The sequence below is a fragment of the Malurus melanocephalus genome, unplaced genomic scaffold (genome assembly GCF_030028575.1).
Source record: "Malurus melanocephalus ecotype Western Australia unplaced genomic scaffold, MMel_1.1 scaffold_349, whole genome shotgun sequence".
NCBI lineage: Eukaryota > Metazoa > Chordata > Aves > Passeriformes > Maluridae > Malurus > Malurus melanocephalus.
In genome coordinates this window covers 659521-682439 of record NW_026623581.1, presented here as the reverse complement: position 1 = coordinate 682439, position 22919 = coordinate 659521, and positions in this window count along the sequence as shown.

The following is a 22919-nucleotide window of genomic DNA, read 5'->3' as shown; positions in this document are numbered from 1 at the left end:
ATGGATGGCCTTAACCTTTCTCCTTTTTCTTGTTATCTCCAGGGCTTGCTAAGTAGTCATATCTCTTCTAGCCAAGCCTTTTCATGTGGAGAGACCAAGCATTAGATGAGGCTTTGATGCAAAGAAGCAATCGCAAAAATGATGAGTCAGATCCCCAGGCATCATGAGAGAGGAATAAACTGCAGTTGCATCTGGGATGAGAGATACTCCAGAAGCTCAGGAAGGGATCAGCTGAGTTTCGAAGGGATCAACTGAGTTTGAAGTGAATGGTAGGATGTGCAAGAAAGAGAAAGTTTTTGCATAAAATAAGGGGACYATATTGCAAGAAGATACTGGTGAAAGGTTTGGTATTTTTCCTGGACAGGAGAGAAGAAATGGACACCAGAAATTCAAGGCAGGTTAGAAGGGAAGGTTTTAGAGGAAAATATTAAGGRTATGACAGGGATGATTGGACCTCTTCTGAAATCTTTCTCATTGGTTTGTATCTATTGCTGGAGTGCTATAAAAGCAATGGAGCCTGAAGAGAAACCATTAGAAATAGGACTTCCAGGAGACAGAAAATTTGGGGTGTTCTTTCCAGGTTAAGCCTTCCTATAAGTAACATGATGCACAAAGTATGTGCTGCATAAAGATTATACACACCTTCCTACACAGTGACATTCTTTACTAYACCATGAGATCTGTTACCCTCATGCTTTCTCAGGTAATGCTTTCAAGGCTAATCTGACATTTAGATGTGGACAGAGGCTCTTGTTCTAATTGCTTGGAAGAATAAACCACAGGACATGTAAACTACAAACCCATGGTCAGTGAGAGCAATGGGTTTTGTGAGTGTTTTGCCACGTGCTGCTCTAAATTCTACCATAAACCARAGGTACACAGAGAGTCTCTGCACACTGCAATCTGTCCTCCTCGTTGGTGTATGGACTAGTGCCAGCAATCATAGGGTTCCTATTCCCAAGCTCCASACCAACCAGCACAGGCCAGCTGTGAGCACATTAGTGAGGTGCTGGGCCTGAGCTAGCAATGGGGTCAGCATTCACCCCAAGAAGTCTGCCTCAAGTACACCTTATGCCCACACCCTCCATTAAAATAAAAGGCAGGCAGATGTCTGTTCAGGTTGCAGGCCTGCATCCCTTTGAGGACAGGGAATAAGTGCACGACTGGGAATGGGTGGAGAACAAGAAGGACTGCAGTGAGGAGATTTGAGTRTCTGCCCAGCTAAGACATGCTTTCATCTCTGCAGGATTTTTTACTTGTCTGCTTAATGGTTCTTACTTCATAGTGTTTTCATTGCACATTCTTGTCTGTGTCTTAGCAGTACTAACCATAGAATGGTGCATGCTTTCACCCGTGGTTTTGCTATTGATGTCGAGCTACATATCTGTTCTAATTAAGTATTCATGCAGTGATAAACACTCATTTCTTATACACGTTATGCAGAACCTTGTGTGTTTTCCTGCATTTTCATTTATTTCTTTTGTAGTGTTTAAGGAAGGACATGATTCATTTGAAAGAGGAAAAAGAAAGATGTTTTTGAAAGGATCCTGCATAAACAGAAAAAAATGCAAAGTGTAGTCCTGATAAAACTGGAGGCCAGCATAGAGCTTGGGACCTCTAGACCTTTTGCTAAGGTCTGGTGAAAAATGTGATGGAGATGCACTGGCTTTCACCAGGCTTATGAGATAATTTTATGCAGGTCACTTCAGCAGGGRCCTGTGCTCTTGCTCCACTGTGGTTCCAGATCTGCTAAACCCACAAGCTGCTGTGTTATTGCCTATATGGCAATGCTGGCAACCCCCAAGAAATGCAGGATCTCCTTCAGTAATATGGGGAACATCATATATTTGCTGCCTTGGAAAAATGAATTTATTAATTAATTTAATTTATTCACCTGGAAGATATTCTGCTAYTTGTACATGCCTGGGAACAGCTGGGCAGTTAAGCTGGGCTGCTCTTGGTGCTCTTCTTGCCATTCATTCAGGGCTAACTCTTCAGACTTTGTTGGTACTACAGCAGCTGATGTSTCTGTTGCTTGGTAGAAATATAAAGGTCAGCTGGTCTGGCTTTACAAATCCCCCAATTTTGGCCACCTTCATATGCATATTTTCACTCCTGCCATATGGTTCATGCCAGTATTTTAATAGCACAGACTTTGGACTTGATTTCAGTTTCATGTTTTCTGATGTCCATTGACAGTGTTTTCAATGAAGTATCAAACCTGCAATAATATTAACATGGAATGAGCAAGGGAAAAGTCAATCTTACGGTTTTTAGAGGGAAAAAAGTACTCCTGAACTTGAAAAAAGCTTGAGCCTTAATCCAAAAATTTACTGTTGCCATGCTTTATTTGATCATATTTTGAGGAAATTCACAGGCACACACAYGCACACGCACGAAACAGCTGTGTTAATGGGTTTGTGTGATAAAAAATTCATTCAATTGAAAAAAAGATAATGTTACTGATTATTACTATAAAACATGTAATACAGCCTAAAGCTGTATGCTGTGCCAAATGAAAGAGCTTGTCAGCAATAGTTTGAAAAAGTAAATGCTGTGCATCACACTGTTTGTTGGGTTTTTCTGCACTAGACAAAGGATACTGAGTCAAAATGCAGCGCTCTGCACAAAGGTAACTACAACCATTTACATAAAAATGATAGATTTTGCAAATCTATCTGCTGGTCAACTCCTGYTCTTGTTTACATTCTGTATTCAAGAAACCAATTTCACACTGTATACATTAATGCAAAATTCAATGCTGCATGTATTGTACAGCTGAAAATAAAGGAAAATGAAAATAAGGTTGCAAAGCTCTTTCAACTTAGATTTTGAGATTGTGTGATACACRTATTTCTTTCTAAAACCATCATGAGAAAGCAGAGAAACAACTATTAAAGCAACCCTGATTTCTAGACCTATTTCAGCTTGCAAAGCTTCTCTGMCCTTTAGGTTCTTCTCACCCTGTATGGCAAGCAGCCCAAAGATCAATCAGCACCTGGAAGGTTTTTAGCATTGCCAGGTGCATTCTTTATTGCAATCTTTGCAATAAGTGCAGTTCTTCTTACAGCTCCAGCTTCTGGATTCATGTTCTTCCTTCAGCTTTCAGGGTTGAGTTTGAATGAGTAGCTTCAGGGACTGCAATGAGCTGAAAATGTTGTGGGAAACTCCTTTTCACCACTCCCRTGTGAGAAGTTTGATGGTAAATCCTGGGAGCTGTGGGATCTCTGCCTGTGTTATCATCCTCTCACATCGCTGGGATGAACACCCACCAGCACCTCAAATGCCATCATGATGTGATGGGTGCTATTGAGGGTGCTCTGCTTACTGTCCCTTCCAACCAGCTTTCTCCCAAGACATGCCAAATCCTGTGATTTTCCCATTCTTTCCCTTTATTTCACTTCTGTCCCCCATAATCAGTTCTTTTTCTCATTTTCTTYCTTTTTCCTTTAGCCCTTCACCTTCTCAGGGACCTTTGAGTAAGGGCCAGACTGTTCCTAAAAGGCAAATTGCAAAAAGGAGTGGCTGCCTTTTAAGGGCAGAAGCCTCATCAGAGTCAGCAATTGCTAAAGCTGGGCAGCTGCAGTGCCCACTTTGTGCTCCTGCTGCTTCACAGCAGACCCAGGCAGTTGGATGGAGAAGGCTGGAGAAGGTTTCTTCTTCACTGAAGCTGGAATTTTCTATCCAGGGTTGTGTAAAACTGCCCCATGGTGCTTTGTGTTGTGACCTGACAGGTGCCAGGGGAGTAAAAGGCAGCAGAGACTGAATGCTTCAAGCCAAAGGAATTTTGCAATATTCGGTAGAAGAAGTAGAAATGCAGGTTTGAGTCACTTTGGGAAGCCAAGCTCCACTTGCTATTGGAATTCAGCTTCAGAATGCATTATTTTTTACATGAATTTCCAGGATTTTAGACTGTGCTCTACAGTTTCACCCTTAGAAACAGCCTTTAGTTCTGGAGCCTCCAAGAGGCCATGTAATAACTGGTATGAATCCTTTCATCCATCACAGAGATGATATGTCGGGTGTTTGGAAGCACAGAATGATGCTGCACAACACTTGGAGTGAGGCAGTGAAAAATGATGTGTTCTATGGAAGCTGCAAGAAGGAATTAGGTGGACTGAGAGGATTTCCTCAGTGGGGAGCTGGCACTAGGGCAGGTGCACACTTTGTGAAAAATTCACTGGTATCCTCCATCAGCAGAAGCAGCTGCAGCCTTGGTAACGTGTCTCCTTCAGACCATAAGAACAGCTCTTCTTTCCTCTTCCAGGGGAAAACACTGCCCACCAAATACATCTCAAAGTTCCTGACCATTTAGGACTAGTCTCCAGTTGAGCTTTCACAAAGCCCAGAACTTCTCAGGTGGTCCTTGGGGGAWCCTGGGTTTTCACTGAGCTGCACCAGCTCTGCTTGTGGCATGATGCATCTTCCCTTGTTTATTTCCAGATTATTGCCTTTGGTTTTGTCATCTTTATTACTGTGGATAGTCAAATAGTGAAAAACACATCAGAGGAGTCCTTAGAGCTACTTACTGGAGAAAGAGAACAGCACATCTCTTTTAATGACAGAAGAGAGAACATGGAGCCATTCAGGGGAGCTGAGAGTAGAACCAGTGCTTCACTGAGAGACCTGACATGAATCCAGGCATAAAAAATAATCACCTGCTTTAGTTTTAACTGCCACAGCTGAATTTGTGGATTAGAAAATATGAGCTCTATCATAATCCACAGTAGGCTGATTAGTTCAGTTGTATGAGGTTCYTCTCTGACTTGAAACAGAGGAGCTGAGAAGAGTTGGTGTTACAGAAGCAGACTAAGAATCCACGACAAGGAGCAGCTACCAGGAAGGGCTCAGGTGCAGAAGGCAGCAAAGATTTACCTCATAGGGCATTGTTGTGGGAAGCTTTTAGTAGARAAGATTGAATAAAAAGAATCAGTGGAGTGGTCTTCTCTTTGTAAATGTGTTTTTGTCAAAAAGCAATTATTTTTTTGGAAATGTATCAAAATTTAAAATGGGAAAATGAGAAACAATTGTCTTTTGACTTTCTCATTTCACTGTGATAATGTCAAATTGTTTCATTTATTGCAAGTCAAAACATTTCATTCAAATTTCCTCATTTGKATCGGATTCTTCTGTTGCAAGATTTGCTAGTGTATTTACATATTTCTGTCTATATATCCCGTGTTTATATTGCCTCAGTGTTGCAGAAGTATGGAATTTCTGGTTCTGCAGTAACAATTCTATCTTATTTTTTGTTCTGATTTGGAGTGTGCTTTAAAAACACACTCACTTACCTACCCTGCCCCCAAAAAACAGACCTGCAGATTTTTGAGTCACCTCTGCTTCTAAAGAGAAGAATTAATTTTTCCCCCAATTTTGAGTGCRCAGCAAAGCCTTCTGAGACCAAGGGGATTTTATTTGTAATCAAAAAACCTTTTCTGACCTCAGGTTTTGATTCAGAGGATGCACAGTGATCAAGTAGCAGTAACCAATGGCTGAATAATAATAATAATAATAACCTGTCTTTCTACTGCATTTTAAAGTAATTCAGGCTATTTTCCCCTACTTTCCATACTGTCCTTAGGAATCCTTCATCTCATAACTTGATGGTGACACTCTGTTCCACCACACAGTTAAGTCACAACCCCTGTGGAAGTGTATCCCACAGAAAGAGCAGCTGTCCAGAAAATCCTCAGTTTCCTTTCTGACTTTCAACACGGTTTCCTTCTCCCAAGGTCAGCCAGTGTGTTGTGCACATGCTTCTTTWCAAGCTTGCAATGTTTTTCTTTGGATTCTCTGCACTGTTGTCTTGTGTTTTGGGTTGGCATTTTAAATGTAACCCTGAACAGTGACATTGGGAAGAATTAAACAGCAATCAAAAACCAACACTTTTTATGAAATAATTAGTGGTGAATAGGAGTTCTTGTGTATTTCTTCAAAATCCTGTAGCATCAGTCTGCAAAAAAAAAGGAAAGAACAAGAGATTCCAGAGACAGAGATGTCTTTCCCGAGAGGGTACGTGTCTGCACAGGGGGTGAATGCCAATTGTCCCCTYTCTTCCCTTTGTGTCCAAGCCAACCTGGCAGGGAAATCAAGTGGGCTTTAGTGGACAGGTAAACCAGAAAGGCAAGATGAGCAGAGCCTTTCCCAGCCTCATGTTTTCCCTCCCCCACTGGGGCCCTGGGAAGCTGCTGCTGCATTGGTAGAGGATGACTGAAACCTGCATTCACAGCAGCAAAAATCAGCTTAAAAAATTCCCAGGTGAGTGTCAGGGAGCTGCTAATCAAATTGAGGGTTGATTGCAAAACTAAAAATGAAGCAAATGCTTTGCATAATTTGTCATACTGCTGCTGTATGTGCATGTGTGTGTTTAYAGAATCTTCCTCAAGCATTGTGAATTGAATTAATCATGGAAAGAGAAGCACTCCGTGTTCACATTCTTGGTGCAGCTCCAGAGATGTTTTGTATGCTCTGGACTGGAGTTAGGGCTGGGTTAAGAAATAAGGGAGAGACCAGGCCTTGTTGTCCAACTGCTGCATTTGTGATCAAGTTTTAATGCCAGTTCAAAGTATTTTGGATGGCTTGAGAAATTTTAGACAGCTTTCCATATTTACCATGTAGAAATGGAAAGAGGTGTTTTATCCCAGCTTGTAGAAATACTTAAGTTAGTCTKTGCCTACTTGAGTGACCACAGCTATTGAAATAAAGCACAGGAAATCCCAGATCCAGTTACAACACCCCAAAAATGCAGCCTTAATACATCTAAAAAGCCCCCAGAAATTTTCAGTTCTCAAAAAGCATCAGCTTGGCCCTGAAGCCAAGCTTACTTACCTCAGCCCTCAGCCCACAGCCTGGTCCATGAATTAAATACATGCCCTTTCTCTCACAAAGACCTCACAAATTCCCCAGCCCTACCTAAGCCTGCAGAAGTTTTGTCTCATTTACACTGATTTGGGTTGGATGAGTTAAGATTAAGCAAAGGCATTGACATTGTAAAGGAGTTGCCAGTTCTCAGATGCTTTTCAGTTGACTGCAAGTAGACTGAGCCCTTTCTCCCTGTGAAGGCTTTATGGCATAAACATCTTCTGGGCAGTACAGATGGACTRTTCTGTTCAATCAAGCCCTCTTTTGGTCTGTGAGATGAAACAAAATGACCAYGGCTTATCTGACTAGCTCTAGATTCATTGTTTTGACATGTTTTCTCAGTAAAATCAAACCTAACCAATACCAGTCACCCAGAGCATTGGACTGGACTCATTGCTTTCATTTTTTTTTTTTCTTTGAGTAATGATGAAGCTTCTAAAAGGTTCCTTAAGGCCACATCATTTTCTCTCCCTTACTAATCCTGTGCTGCAGGATGCCACTGACAGTCCYTGGATGTTSTCAGGCTGCTCTGCAGAGCTCACTGCCATGCCAGCTCCTTTCCTCCAGACTTGTGTTGTCCYACAAAGCAGTATGTAGGGATGTTTTGGCAATATGAAAGGAAGTGCACTGCAAAACAGGAGTTCAGATCCCAGAGCAGCTCTCCCTCAGTGACTGATATCTTAACCTTCAAATTCCTACCCTGTCTGATAGAAAAGGGAAAAAYGGGGGAAATGGTATGAACCTACTAACTGTTACCTGTAACCCTCCTAAATGATCAGTGCAAATCCTCATGTAAGACAATCAGTATGCTGAAGGGTCCACTGATTTGTAGTCCCTCACAATCAAAGATACAGGAATGTTGCTCTCCTCCCTCAGGCAAGGCTGGCTGCAGCTGGCTCAGGGGCTGAGAGAAGCCAGGCGAGCAGCAAGGTCCCTTGGGAAACAGTCAGGAACTGAAAGGAGCAGGGAGAGATCTCAAAATACCACCCAGCCTTCAGATTCCCTGCCCARCTGGTGTGAGAGGAAGGAAAAACATGGTATTGATCCTCAAAAGAWGCTTCCTTGCTTTCTGTGCCTGCCCTCATTTAGCTGCCAGGGGAATCTGGAGCAGCACATCCAGATGCTTTCCATCAAGATGTCATTCCCTCCTTGCTCAACCACCTTCACTTTTCCCTGGTCCAGTCCTCTGCTCCAGGCAGTACTTGGTGTTGTTTCTTTTTTGCCCCTCTCAGCCTCTCATCAAGGTGTGAATAACCCTTCCCACTACATGTGGACTCTGCTGTTCTCCTGCAGAGCTAAAAATCTTCTGCAGCAAAGCAGCAGCTCAGAAGAATTTATCTGACTAGAAGATTAGATTTCCTGAAATKCATCGAAGGGCTAGATCCTCCCGGCTGGTATAAATCCTCATTTACAACATAGATCACAGCTAGAGCCAACATGTAAATCACARTGCTCCCTCCTGACTTGGAAATCTATGAATCTATGAAAATTGGCATAATTGCATTGATTTCAGGAGGGCTCCTGTGATTTACACYGGCTGGGGACTCGGCCCAGCGTACGCCCATCCTGTTAGAACAAATTAGGATTCTCTCTGTGGCGCAGCAGTTCAGCATCCACGCAGGCTGGGTCAACCACAGCCGTCAGCTCCTCCCAGAGCTCACAGAGGAACAGGGCTCTCAGTTCTCCCCCAGCTCTGAGCACATGGCTTTGCTCCCTGTTAGGCTGTGTTTGAAAAATGCTATTGCCCAGCAAAGTGGTGCAGTGTAGAAATGTGGGAGTAGTGCCACTCTGACCGAGGAAAACCTATGGGGTTTTTCTCAAGCTAGCAAGAATTTCAGGGAATGCTTTTGCAGAATGCATCCAGCACTCTTGCCCTTAGACCTCTCTGAAGTCCTCAGTGCCAGGTTCCGTGGCACAGCAAAGGATGCAAGCAGAGTAGCATCCAACCAAATTAACAGCCATTGAGTCTTTCCCTTGTGCAATGAAGGGATCTTGCTTTCTGCCTGCTGCAACATTAGAAGAAAGTGAATAAATAGTAAATGGRAAATAGGAAAAAGAATTTCAAACAGGTCGTTTTSTTCTCTATGCAAGTTTACTTTTAATTTGKTTTAYATGGATTGTTTTACAGTAGAATGGCAATTCACCTAAAAGTYTCTGGAATAAGAATCAAAATCATTAGTCTTACAAAGCATTTATTAAAGCCATAGATGATAGTRAAAGTTCTATTTAATGCTGCACTTGCACTTGTCAAACAATAGTTTGTTTCCATTGTTTACAATTTCCTGAAAAAAATACTCCTCTTTTTAGTATTTTTTTTTTTTTCATTTTCAATTCCTGGCCTTTGCTTAATAGCAAAGTTTATTATTTAGGAGAGAACTCTACTGGTCAAGTTCCTAAGAGAAAGCAGAAAACTATTCTTTATTAACATGTTGCATTTGCAATTTTTTTGCATATGATTTAATCCCAACAAACCCTGCAAGTTAAAAATATGTAATTTGCTTAATTCTCACTCAGGACTGGAGTCAAGGTCAATTGATTTYGAACATGTTCAGTGAACRGTTTCTGCTGTGCTTAGAGTCATGAGAGTGCAGCTCACAACAAATAAATATTGACGGATCTGTGAAAGCACAGAATGTGGCCAAATTCTTCTTTTGACTACACAGTTGTATCTCTCTGGGGATACTGATKTTGCTTTTGCATATTTTCATAATCCAGGTTTAGGAGGACTTTCAGGCTTGGATTTTGTTTTAAATTATCTGGTTATGGTGCTGTGATGGATGTTTAATTTCCCTAAAGACCTGGGTAAATAACAGATCYCGTTTTGGTGGCCAACCTGGAACTTGTAGCTTCTGCAGAGTAAACAGTGGAACTGCAGCGTTTCACCCAGCTCTGTTGCAACAGCCATTTCCAGTCCAAAGTCCTCAGATTGTATCAGGGACAGGATTCTGCCACCAGTTTCAGGCTCGAAAAAGGTGAATGTGTCCCATACAGGGTGTGCACCGTTCCCTTCGCTGCTGCTCCCAAATGCTGCTCTTTGGTGCAGAGAGGATGTTTGGCAATGCCCCTCCTCAGTCCCCTGGGATGTCCCCACCAGGGAGGAGTTTCTCCCCACACTGGGCTGCCTCACATTTCAGCCGCTGCARCACAAGACAGGCCTGTGCTCTAAAATGCCCTGTGAAAAATGGACTTGTTCACACACCTTGCAGCCTCATCCTGTGTTATTTTGAAAGGAAAGGCAGCCTGGACACAGTGTGAAAGCTGCCACTGATTGCAGGTTTTATTGGCACTTGCCACAGCTGGCTTTGACACAAGTTTCTGTGAACTAGGTGTGGCCCCGAAAACCTCCATCCCACTCACRCCAGACCTGTCCTGGCTTGTTGCATGAGGAAAAGAGCTCAAAAACCCTTTGTGGGAAGGATCTCCTGACATAGCTACAAGCAGGAAGAGGGTGCCTTCTCAGGCACAAGCACGCTCTTCTGTCATCCTTTTAACCCAGGGCTGCTATGCTTCCTCCCCACTTTATTGCCAGGRAAACCCTTTTCCTCTAGCAAATGCCTCTCTGATGTCGAAACSGTGTCTAACATCCCTGCCTTGTCACAGAACCTGCGTTTGGTGGCTTTTTTTATGGTTAGCTTGTTTGGGAGGGTGGTGACTCAAATTATCTCCGCATGTATGAGCGAAGAGAGCGCCTGGCATTTGCCGCTGGCTAGCGTGGCCCTGTGGCTTGACTGCCACCCTCCCAAGGAACTGGGATCCACCTAACAGGCAAGCAGGACAGGTCTCTGGCCACCTCACGAGTTTCCCTGCCAGCTGCCAGGAAGGTGGGCTGGTGCCTGACACTGAGGCAGGTTGTTCTGTTCCTACTTAGTGGATGTTTTTACTGCAGTGTAGAACGAAGCAAAATATAGAAGCTGGTTGAGACTGTGTTGTGAGGAAATCCTCTGATCTTGCTAGCTCTGYGCAGTGTTTAGCCTTTTATCAGGACATGAGCTCGTTGCTGTTTCAGGCTAAAGACAGAGCTTTGTATGGATTCTTTGCTTTCACTCTTGAAATTCTCTGTTTGACTTGCAGCTTGTGTCAGAAAGGGCCTGATCACAAAAAAAATGTTAATGCTTTTACCGGGAAAGTTAGCAGGCACGCACACGTCACTCTTCCAAGGGATACAGGTGTGTAAGTAGAAAAGTCACACATCTCTCTTTGAATCGGGTTCTCAGAGCATCCATCGAGATACTAATTATCTTCTGCTGAAGATCCCCAATTTCTTTTATGTCACTGAGAGCTGTAGTTGCCTGGCAATACCCAGTAACATCCAAGTGCCTCAGAGGACTGGATGTAAACTGCAACATYGGCGCATCGTAAATGGAGGCAGGTGTATTTCAAGATTTTTACAGAGGAAAAGGTGCATAGAAAAGTTTAAATAGACAGCTGAAATGAGTCCTTATTATTCACATGATATTTTATTCCTTGTGATAAGCAACTCCTCCTTTTTTAAAATAAAYTCCAACAAAACCTTCCCCAGCTTCTGTCTGATGTTTTTTCCATTGCTGATCTTTGTGTCATACTCATGATTCTGTTGCTGCTGAAATTTACACCAGGGGATGTCTGACTCAAATATCCAGAGCCTTGTCAGAACATGCAGGGCAGGACTGAAGGACATGGCCTTRGTGCTGTCTGGGCCACCTTGAGGGGTGTCACAAGGCTCCTGATGTGTGACTGTGGGCTCACACACTCTGGCAGTGCCTGGGCTGTGTGAGCTGATGGGCAGCTTTCCAGTTCAAGTTGTGGCCATGTCTCTTTCCCCTAGGCAAGAGCTCCTTTGAAAGAATCCATCAAACGTGGGGATAGATTGAGCCTCAGCTTGCAGACCTGGCACACGGTGGCACCTCCAGCAGGATGTCTGGTGTGCTGCAGAAGAGACACCTGCCCTGCTGGGTGCCCTTTCCTTCAGTGGAACCAACACCTGAGAAGCACAAATGCCTTCACCCGGCTGCCTAGAACCTCACTCCAGGCTGTACTGCACCGCCACATCAGGTACTCAGAAGATTTCTGTAGCAGAAAGYTCAGACTCTGCTGGTCACAGGACTATTCAGAGATTTAAAACTATAATTTATGGCTTAAATCCTGGCTCAGCAGCAGGCAGCTGCACACATTCGTGCCTGCCTCAGTGTGGGAGCTCTCTWTCGCAGAAGCAAAAGTAAACTTCTGAAAAAGCTGGCCGAGTGSTGGCTTTGTTTTGTTTTCTGTTCTGTTTGGTATTTCATCTGTCAGGAGAGTTGTGGTTTTGTTTTCGTAAGAGGCTTTTTCTTCATCTGCCTCTGAGCACAGGACATCAGGTGAAGGCTGTGTCTGCAGTGTGCCTGGGAGATGTGTGTTTCAGCAGCTCAGCTTCATTCCCTTAGCAGAGATAGGAATGAATTTTAATCAAGCACTGCCTTAATCAACACCTGCTTAACTCTAAGGTGAAGCCTGTTTGTTTGTATTATAAACGAATTCAGCAATGACTGATTCAAACTGCGCTTTTAAGTTCATGGGTATGTAAAATGAATGGGCTGTGGACAGTTGTCCCACTATTTAGGGGTGATTTGTGCTYAGGTTTCAGTTCCTCATAGTCTGGAGTAACAGCTTTCCAGAACRTATCTGATGAAATTATCTCAATCTGTTTCCTAAGGGAACTGTGTTTTTTAACTTTTTGCTTTTAGCAGACTTAAGTGGTGCYTGGATTAGGAAAATAAATTGCCATRTCCCAGTCCATTSCAAGTGGAAAGAGGAGCCTGATGCTGCCTCTAGCTGTCCACCTGAAGATTTTCAGCCTCTAGCTGTYCACCAGCTGTCCACCTGTCCATCATGTGCATATTTCATCACTGGATGAAGAACAACTTGGCACCTTGGGGARGGACAGACTATTGCATTCTGTATCAAGAAAAACATAACATAAAGGAGGATGTGCTTTTTTTTTTTTTCCTGTCATCTCTTTGAGCATCACAGTCAGCACTCACTTCCCTGCACTCCCCTTCTTTTCCTTAATATYAGAATGGCCCCTGAGAAGATGTTGTGCTCTGTGCCTCCGGGTGGTGTTTGGTACAAGCTGAAGAAAATTAAACTTCTTTGGCAGTATTATTCAATGTCCTCTCATTGCACCGCTGTGGGGATGGATACCCAGCCTTTCCCTTCAGTGTGTCCACTGTCATTCCTGCCATTTCCTCTTGCAGTAACCTAAAGCATGAGTGCTGTTGCTTAACAAGCAGGTAATTTAGACATTAAGAGAAATTTAGGAGAGGCATGCCAGGGGAYTGGGGGACTCCAGGCTGAGATTTCACAGCTGTAGATTAAAGATCAYAAGGTTATTGTACTTTCCTTGTTGTAATTAATTACTTGTTTAATTTCTACCTTCTAATTTATGTCTTTTTGTGTTTTAGGTGTATGTCATATACGTGTCTAATGCAATTTACTGCAATATATTTATCACATTATGGAAGACTGTTATCTTCATCAATTACAAGCAAAACAGGCTCCTAGAATTAATAAGGGGATAAAAGCTAAWTTTGTATTTCAGTGGACTCTTGAAGGCTTATCTCCATGGGAAAGCTGTATGTAAATCTGCAGTGTTTCATCTACCTTATGTTAAGTCCCACATTTGGATTTCAATTCTACAGTAAGTGCAAAGAATCTCTCCACAATAAAAGGGGAGTAAACTGCCTTGGAGTTAGTGAAGGTGTGCAAGATCAGTCACAAACTAGCTAATATTCTGTATGTTCTGCTCCATCCTGTCTTGCAGCAAAGTGTGCATACTTTTCAGCTAATATTTTTCTTTCTAATCTGACTGTTGGTTAAATTAGAATAGCTGCAGTGTTAAAATAGGTGGTGTAGTGAAGAAAGCTTCATTGTGATGCTTTGTGTTATCTGCCTGTTCCAAACCTTCRCAGTGCTTATCCTTCCCCATTCCTGACAAGCTTCCTGTCCTGTCTAGTCAAAGTAAACACTGATTGCAAAATTCTCTAGYACTTGAACCTGCTGAAGCCTCCCTGTCAGGTGCACACCTGGCTACGGTGTCTGAGCCAGGATCTTGATCCTTCTTGCTGTGAGCACTGCCTGGTCTGAAGTGACCAATCCACTCTTCATTTCTTCTGCTTCTCCTGGCACATTTTCTAGAAAGGAGAACACAGAGCTCTGCTTTTCCCAGAAACCATGCTCATCGCCTTTTCTTGWGTCAGGGTTTTGCCAGGGGCATAAGTTCATGCTTTCTCAGAATCTCTCTTCAAGGTTCTTATCAGGAATATTAGAAGCCAAATTAAGCTTTGTTTTAGTGGCATAAAAAATAGCCTAAGGTGGAAAAAGCAGTGAGTTACCAGTCCTGTTTCCTGCCACACTTCAGCATTCTCAAGTGCTCTTTGGGTTAAGGTCAGTTTACAGAAGCTGAGCATATGGCCTTTTTCTGAGAAAAAAATGATTGTGGTTAAATTATTTTTCAAAAATGCCCCTTTTTAACATTCAATTTTTCTAGAATAACCCTGGGAGCTTTCATTTTTACTCACTGTCATGACTGAAATGTAAGAACTTTTCATGGACATAAATTTTCCCAGGGAAAGATGCAATGTAATTCTACTGAACCTGGTTCTACACTCCCYAAGCATATACAATTACTTTTACCTTTACCATGCTGGGTGGGAGAGACCCTTGGCTTGGAGCAATAGAGAGCTGAAATCACTTAGTGTTGGTCTGAATGACTATGTAAATTGYAGGAGGCAGAGAATCTGATTCTGTGCCTATAAATTTTATCAAACCAGCTGCTTGTCAAAATTCATTTTTGCTTCATTTAATCATTAGCTAGTACTGGAAGAAAATTGTACATTCTACTGTTAGTTCCTCTGTTATAAATCTGGAATAAGACCCTAATTCTTACCATCTTCTGTCTGRTATCAGTGGAAATCAATTCCAGTGAAATTTACTTTAGATTTAAGCTACCATATTCATAGCATAACCTGGTCTTTGTGGTTCTTAAAACAGATGTATGGAAAAAGTTGCTGAAAAAATGATCTGAGTCAGCTGATTTCATGTCATGGTATTTACCTTTGTGTGATGGACTGTATTCTGGCTGGTCATTGAGCTGATTGGTTAAAAAATAAATACTGGGACACATTTAGTCAGGCATCAGGTTTACAGGGAAAGTCAAAACCAGTTGTTCAACAGGTGAACAACCTTCACCTGAAGTGAAGGTGTGGCTCAGTTAACAAGYATCTACCCTTCAAACAGTGATCAGCTTCCACTATAATGTCTTGGAAAAAACATTTCGTGTGCTTTATGATCCCTCCCGCATACTTTTACTGCACATTTATCCTGGGAACAGAGTGGGTAGATGGAGTGATGTGCCCTGGTCAGTTTATCTTCCATGGGGCTGAGACCATTGCAAAACAGTAGCACATTTGCCTGAGATGAAACACAAGAGCCCAAGTCAGCAGCTGCAAGCACTGGGAGCAGGAGTGGCTGTGGGAAGCACAGGAGCCAGGCTGGCTGTGTGTRAAGTGGACTGGAGCCCTGGTTCTTCACAAGAAGGGACTTTGTGTACCTGGGGAGAGGCTCAAGTGGTCAACAGCCTTAGAACAGACCCACACTGTGCATGCATGGGGCAATGCCAGCMCCTTTTAGCTAAGGAATGTCATACTGACATGCCCAACAGGGATTTTATCCAAACTGGTGCCATTTGGCTTCTTCTTAGCAGTTTCCATGTGCAAAGTGTTCAGAGAAGGACATCTAACTTAAGGGTGTTAGCACTCCAATTACCCTTTCCTAGTGTAATGGCTCCCACAGGCCCGTTCTTCGCTGCTATAAATCAGAATAACCCCTAAAGTTGGCTAATTTGTCCATGCCCTTTTCTAGGGATGAGGGTAATACACAGGAGATGTAGAGCAGCCTTCTCCCCTCATTGCCTCAGGGCTCTCTCCTCCACTCAGCACTGGGGATCTGCTGYAATCCTGACTCCCTGCTGATGGCCAGGAAAAGCTGCCTGGGCAGGATGTCACATTGGCCCAACCAAATCCCTGCAGAAACACAYCACCATTCTCATTTTCATTCTGTGCTCACAGCCAGCACTGAGGAGGCAAAGGAAACTTTTCCAATCCTCTGGCTACAGCAGAACCAGGGTTCTGTAGCCCAACAGGTGCTTGCATAAGCAGCAGTTGTGGGTTGTCCCTTCCCTTGGCTTGGGAAAAAGAGATTTCTTTTTTTTTTAGGTTACCTATGGACTTTCAGCTGCTCAAAAGTTGCATTTTCAGCAGAGAGAGAAGCTGTTAGATGCCTGAAGAGCCAGTGATAAGCTGATCTACATGTATAATCTAAAGAAAAGGGGAAAGGTCTTGTGGGAAGTAACCTTCACATGAAAGGAACTGCTTTAATCTTTGTTGTTTGACCCWTTCTGGTGGCAAACCTGGTGCACTGCTGCCCTACTTCTGAGGCCAGACAGCAGAGGTCATTTCCATCCTGGAAATGATGAAATGCTATAAAGTGTCAGGGGTGAATATGCTACCCCAGCTCTTTTAGAGTGGCAGTTTGGATTTAAAAGGGGTTCCAGAGGGGCCCCTGTGGTCCCCCCAGATTCTGATGGAAGTTTGCACATCCATTTGGACGGTGCAAAGCTGTGAACAGGGGTGTCTATCAGATTCCATGTGTGTTAAGCTGTGTTTAGGTGCACCTGAAGGCCCTGGGCTTCCCTGTCCAGTCCTTTGCACCTTCTTGGCAGCTGAAGAGAAACCTTGAGAGTGTGGGGGAACTTCTGCTGTTTTTCAGCCACCTCAGTTCCCTGATCCTCTTTCTATCCAGAGGTGCACACATTTGTCCCAGCACTGCAGATGGGTGTTGTGAGTGAGGAAGCAGTGTTGAAGGGAGRTGATTAAATCTGCTAATCCAGTACTGCCACCAAATAAACGTGCCTTGAACTGCAGCTGCTGGAAGCTCATCTGTCAGTGGTGCTTTTTCGTAGGGTGATGGGAAACAGGAGCTGAGCCTAGGAACTTAGCTTTGAGAAGCAAATTTATTTTAGTTGAGTCTAAAAGAAGCCAGATATTCTTTTGTTTAGGTTTATCCAGCCAGATCACTGGCAGTTTCCCCGCTTCCCTTTGAATTATTTCCTCTGAGTTCACAGCGGTGCCTTGAGTTCACTCTGGAGCATAATTGAGCTATGGCTGCTCATTTCCTTGTGTTTTTGTGATGAAAACAAATCTGTGATGTGGGGATACCTCCTGGCTTAGTCAGAAGATAAGTGAAGGCATCCAACTGCACCCAAATGCTTGCAGGGTCACTGCCCATCCTAGACTGAAAGGGACAGTGTGACCATGGACTGGAAGGGAATGTGAAGGATGAGGAGACTGACTCCTCTTGCACTGGTGTGTTTATCAAGAGATTTCTGTGTTATTACCCTAAAATAAACCAAGCAAACACAGAGAAGAGCCAGGCCAAAGTTCAAATGYGCCTGGTTTTTCGTGCATTCACCTGATCTGACCACTCCCACCCCTTGAGCACTGTATAATAAATATTACTGAGTTTTTTCTTATGGACATTGCTGTGGAATACCAATCCTAACCCTGGTCAGACCCCAGCTTCCTCCTCTCCCCTCCCACCTTTTATGACCTGCAGGTTCTGCAGACAGTCTGCTGTTAGGATTTACTGACTGACAAACAAAAGGCTGAGGTTTTTTGGTCTGAACTGTACCCCTGAAAACAACCTCCTTTAAAGAAAAATTTCTCTTAGCCTATTTCCTTCTGTTTCTACATCAAAACAACATGGTAGTGATATCCCTCACACTGATTTCACCAGAAACTGCAGAGTATTCAGCTGCAYTCAGATGCTGCCCACAATTGCAGGAAAGTCTAGTCAGGTTTCACAGTGGGAAAACAATCTGCTCCTGTCTCTGAATATGTGGAATTGCACAAGGGAATGTGATGAATGAGAATGTTTCTCTTTCTCAGCATATCTTCTAAATCCCACTGGACAGTGTGTGACTGGCAAAGCTCTCACAGAATTCTGACTGCTGTAGCCCGTCCCAAATCTTATCTCTCATTAAAGGATTAAAGAGCATGCCAGTATTTCTCCACTAAAAGTTTCCAAAAATCATGCGAAGAAAGTGTYTGCTTTTCTCACTCTCCCTGGCTGGGAACCAGTGGTGAAGCTGGAACCCCTAATTCTGGGCAAGTTGGTCCAGTTTTTTGTCACCACTCCTCCCCAGYCTGTGGCTGCCTCCACCTTCCCCAGGCATGACTGACTTCATCCAGCCCTGCCTTGGGCATCTCCAGCCTGGATTCARTGGGGCTGCTGATTCCTGGAGAGTTTTGCAGGCACCAGAGCTGATCTGTCTGCACAAGGATCCAGCAAAGGTGGGACAGATCTCTTATACCTGAGCTGCTGTGCAGAGTGTTACCCGAGGAGACTTTACTTTCTTTCTTGAAATGTGAAGGGGAAAAGGGAGATTRTTGACCCCTCAACTTCTGCATCATCTGAGAATTCCAGATAGACTCTCAGATGGTGCAGATCACCCGAATGTTTTTGGACTGAGTTCCAGCCAAGAGCCTGGCCCTACATTCTTTAAATGTAAGCAGCACTCAAGAGCAGCATATGAAATTAATGTCCTCTCTTTAGATGTAATAAATGTTTGCCCCTGTTGTTTAATTCTTTTGCTCAGTGTCCTGCCGGGGAGTTCAGTGCTGGATAATAAAAATGAAAGCCATCACCACCCTGAAGGACTGACAACTCAAGAGACAGAYGTACTGCAGACTGGTTTTGCCAGGGAATAAACAGGTGAGCATGGTTTCATGTTTATCACCTTTGCTAGTGAAGAAGAGCAGGACAGATTCAGAAATGAGTAAGCCTAAAAGAGGTTTTTTTCCCCTGTTGATCTTGGGGGAGAAATGAAAAGCTATACAGTGAATAGTGAATTTAGGAGAATTCAGATGGGGAAGTAGCTAGAGAGCAGTGTTTGGCCATGAAGAGGAAGGCAAACTGTTTAGGACAAAGTCTCCCCACAAGAGAAAATTATGCTAAAATTCCCTCTTAAATAAATCAAAAGTTCTTCTCTAAATAATCCCACTCAATGCACGTGTACTGCAAATGGACCAAATCCTTACCTGTATAACAAAACTTGCATAGTTAAACCACATTTTCTAATTTAACCAGAAAATTATTTACCTGATTTATCTGATAGCAAAGGGCTACTGAACAACTGAAATGCACTTCTTCAAAGTTCAGGGACAATTGACCAAACCCCTGCCTTGCTTTTCTGGCTACATGAAGACTGTATTTCCAGCCATGGATTCATTACACAGAAAATATTATCTGCAAGGATAAGGAAAGCAGCAGCACCCTTACTTTGGCTGCACAGCTTTATGCACCTGCACAGGCAAACAAGGTGCCTACACCATCACAGAATTCAAACCCACTCATATTTAATTCTGATTCTCTTGGTTATCTATTATTGCTCTGCAAAGTCTCAGGTTGATGTCCAAATTTGTAAAAGCTTCTTATATAAGTTTTGCTTCCTTCCTTCACAGAAGTGAAACAGCAGGGATTTACACCTGGCTGTCACAAGGTCCTGGAGGTGATGGGCATTTTTAGCTGSATGCTTTTTCCAACTTGTCTGCATGGCTGTTTACACAGTATTTGCAACATATATTTTCTCAAGATGCTTATCTATTCATAGGTCTTAATGTGTTACAATCAGGGAAGGTAAAGGAAGAAGGTAAATATTACATGGAAAACCCTGTATTAAGTGTTAAACGCATACTCAGACACAATCAACAATGTAATTACCATGAGATTGAAGACCAAGTGTTTTGGTATTTCTAAAAGCCTTCAGGACCATTGGCACTTACAGCACAGTAATACTTTAATGCAGCTTTTTAATTTTAGAACTCAAAGTGTGAAATTCTCACACACAGATTTCCCAGGCTTGTGTTCTTTATATGCCCTCAATCACGCTGGCATTCATAGGAATTTACCATGAATGCAGGGTCGGGCCCTGCTACAAATTTCTGTTTTCTAAGTCTATTAGGGAAACACAAGAAGAAGCAGATATTACATGTGCAAATTTTTACTTTCATCTCTAGGTGGGTATGAACAGTGTGTCATTAGTTAATGATGACATAAGAGCTGGCATTCCTGATAAGCCCACAGCTCCTTCAGGCTTGCTGGAAGGYTGCAATCCCATTAGTCAGATGCTGTAAAATTTGGGTTTTTAATTACCTTGGAGTCAAGATAACTCTTCCCTTTCTGAGCTGCTCGGAATTATTCACGGATACGTGCTCACAGGAAGTGTTTGGCCTACAAGATTTTAGTACAATCACCTTTAAATACAGGGTGAAATGGAAACCTTTTTTCTATGGTACCCAGCAAGCATATTTCCTACCTGACCTGTCTCCTTCCTCTTTTTCGTTGTCTCTCATCATTCAGGGTTCATGTGACTCTCTTCACATCCCACCCTCAGCCTCACACTGACAGTCTGATTCCCTGGAGTAGGGGACCTGAGGACAATTGGGGGACAGGTCTGTACCACAGTCTGTTTGTGTCAAAGTCAAAAAAGAGTGACTGTGAGAGGGGATCTCAGGACAGCACACTGGCAGGGAGCCACGAGGATGTGTCAGCAGCTGTGTTTTGTAAACCAGCAGCAATCCTTTTGCCACCATGGATTGCRAAAACAGCAGTGCTGCCAATGTTTATGTGCCTCTGGCATCCTGACTAAGAAYCTTTTAGTTACATCACAGGTATGTGCAATAGGGTTTGGAGTTCTGCTAACCAGCAGTGTGATTTTTGGCCCCATGAAACATGGTTGGATGTGTAACTGAGCATCAGAGTTATATCTGGACTGAACCAAAACCACAGTGAGACAGCTTTATGYTGTGAGCAGTGCTTGGTATGGTAGTGAGGGAAGAGGGACTTTGCTTCTCTTAAGTCATAAGCCTGACCAGTAGTTCTGTGTTGTTTTGCTCCAGGTGTTACTCTGCTGTGGATAATTTGACTTTCCCTACACTCTACTGAGTAGCAGAACTTTGCATAGCAAACCCCTTTTGCTGTGCTCCAGTCTGTAGCTCATGGACATTTTAAAGAAGTGTAGGACTGCAGACCAGAGGTTTGGTTTGGGTTTTTGTCCCCCTGTAGTCCATATATGGAACTTTTAGATTAAATGTGCACTGTGTATTTTCCTAGTGAAGTTTGTCCTTCTTGGCTAAGGGCTAGTTGTCACTAGGAAGTTGATCTGAAAAGCATCAAGCTTTTATTCTAATCTCTTGCAAAGTCCTGCAAACTTTCATCAAAAAAGAAACCCAAGAAATGCAAAACTAGAAAGGCCACTGTTTTTGTGTGTGGAATATATGGAAGATACAATTTAATTCTTCTGTTGTTTGTAATTTTATTGTTTTCACCAGCAATGTGAGCTGTTTTGCACCATATTTTCTTTATAAAGGTAAGTACTATATTTTCTAAGGTGAGGATGACCCCGATTAAAGCTGTCATTATGAAGGGTGATGATACAGGTGGAACAGATGAACACTGCTTAATTCAAATAGAAATGTGATCTTGAGAGACACAGGGTGCCATGGAAGTGGGTAAAATAGCCTTGTTAAAATTCAGAGACAGTTTCCTTCCCTGCCCTGGGTTCTTTGTGACCTGCAGTGAGTCACTGAGAGCCTCGGTAGCCATTCTTCCCCACCCTGTTGATTTCTCTCCTCTCTGAACAGATCTTCAGAGAAGCCTTAATTRTTTGTGCAGATCTACATGGCCTATGTTGTTCCAGAAAATGAGCAGCAGAGATTTGGTGGCTGCTCCATGAGCAGACAAACCTTCCTTGCAGTGGAGAAGTTGCAGCCCCAAGAGCAGCTGTACAAAGTGCAGGTGCTGTGCTGCTCTCACCCATCCTGCTCCTAAGACACAGCCTGCACTATCTCCCAGTTCTTTCACCTGTAAAAGGAGAAGAAAGGATTGCTGTACCTCACAGACATGAAGTTTAGATAATTGTAAGTGTGAGACACTGAAATATTGCACCAGTAAAAATACCTCAGATGAAGAATCGTTGCTCTTTCAAGGCTAACCTGGATTTTCTCCAGGTTGTCCTGTTCAGTGAATTCTAAAGGGTAGAGATATGGTTTTCTTAAACTTTGTGGAATGATGCTGGATTTCTATTTGTTGGCTTTTATTTTCTGTGACAGTCCATAGAGTTTTTCCTCAAGGGATTAAAGTACCTTTATAGACCTTGCTCACCASATCCTTCTTCCCATTCCTTCTCCTTTGAGCTTAGATCTTCCCTTCATCATGACAAGTAGCACAAAAAAAAATCAATCTGATCTATTACCAGTTTTGCATAATTTAGACTGCAAAGTTACACTGGACTATTTTCTGAGGGGAAAAAAAAAAGAAGGGAATCATCCCAAGGTGGGCACAATTCCTTCAAGAGTAAGATCTGGAGTCCCAAACTGACAGGTTATTGTGGACAAGCTGAACCACTTCGCTCCCAAGTCCTTCCCAATCATAATTTATAACAAAGAATATTTTCTCAGGTTAATGTTTCAACTCCTTCTCATCTTTTGTGCCTCTTTTCTGAAATAGTTTTTGGATACAAGTTGATGTTGCACATCAAATTTCTCTTTTGCATTCAACGAGGGCCCAGTGGTTCTAGAAAACTTCAAAAGGGATTTCATATTCTATAAAATACTTCACATTTCTTTTTATCAAAGTCTGACTTTTTTTTTTCCCAGGGTTGTACAAGCTCACACTACCTACCGAGTCTGTCTGTCTGCATCACTTTCATGTGTTTGTGAATTGCTAATGAAGCTACACAGGCCTCGAAGCTTGCAAAGGATTCCCTTCGACCAGGTTTGTACAACATGAATTAATTCTCCCCGAGAAATCCCAAAGTGTTGTGCCCCTTTTGCCCACTGCTTAAAAGAAAAGGATTCCCTTGGTTCTGAGGGTGAGCTCTTAGGAGCCCAGCAACAACATTGTTGACCAAAGGTTGTCATTTTTGCTTTGCAAATTATTGATGGGGAAACAGAAGATGCAAAATCCAGAGGCATGTTCACAGCTGG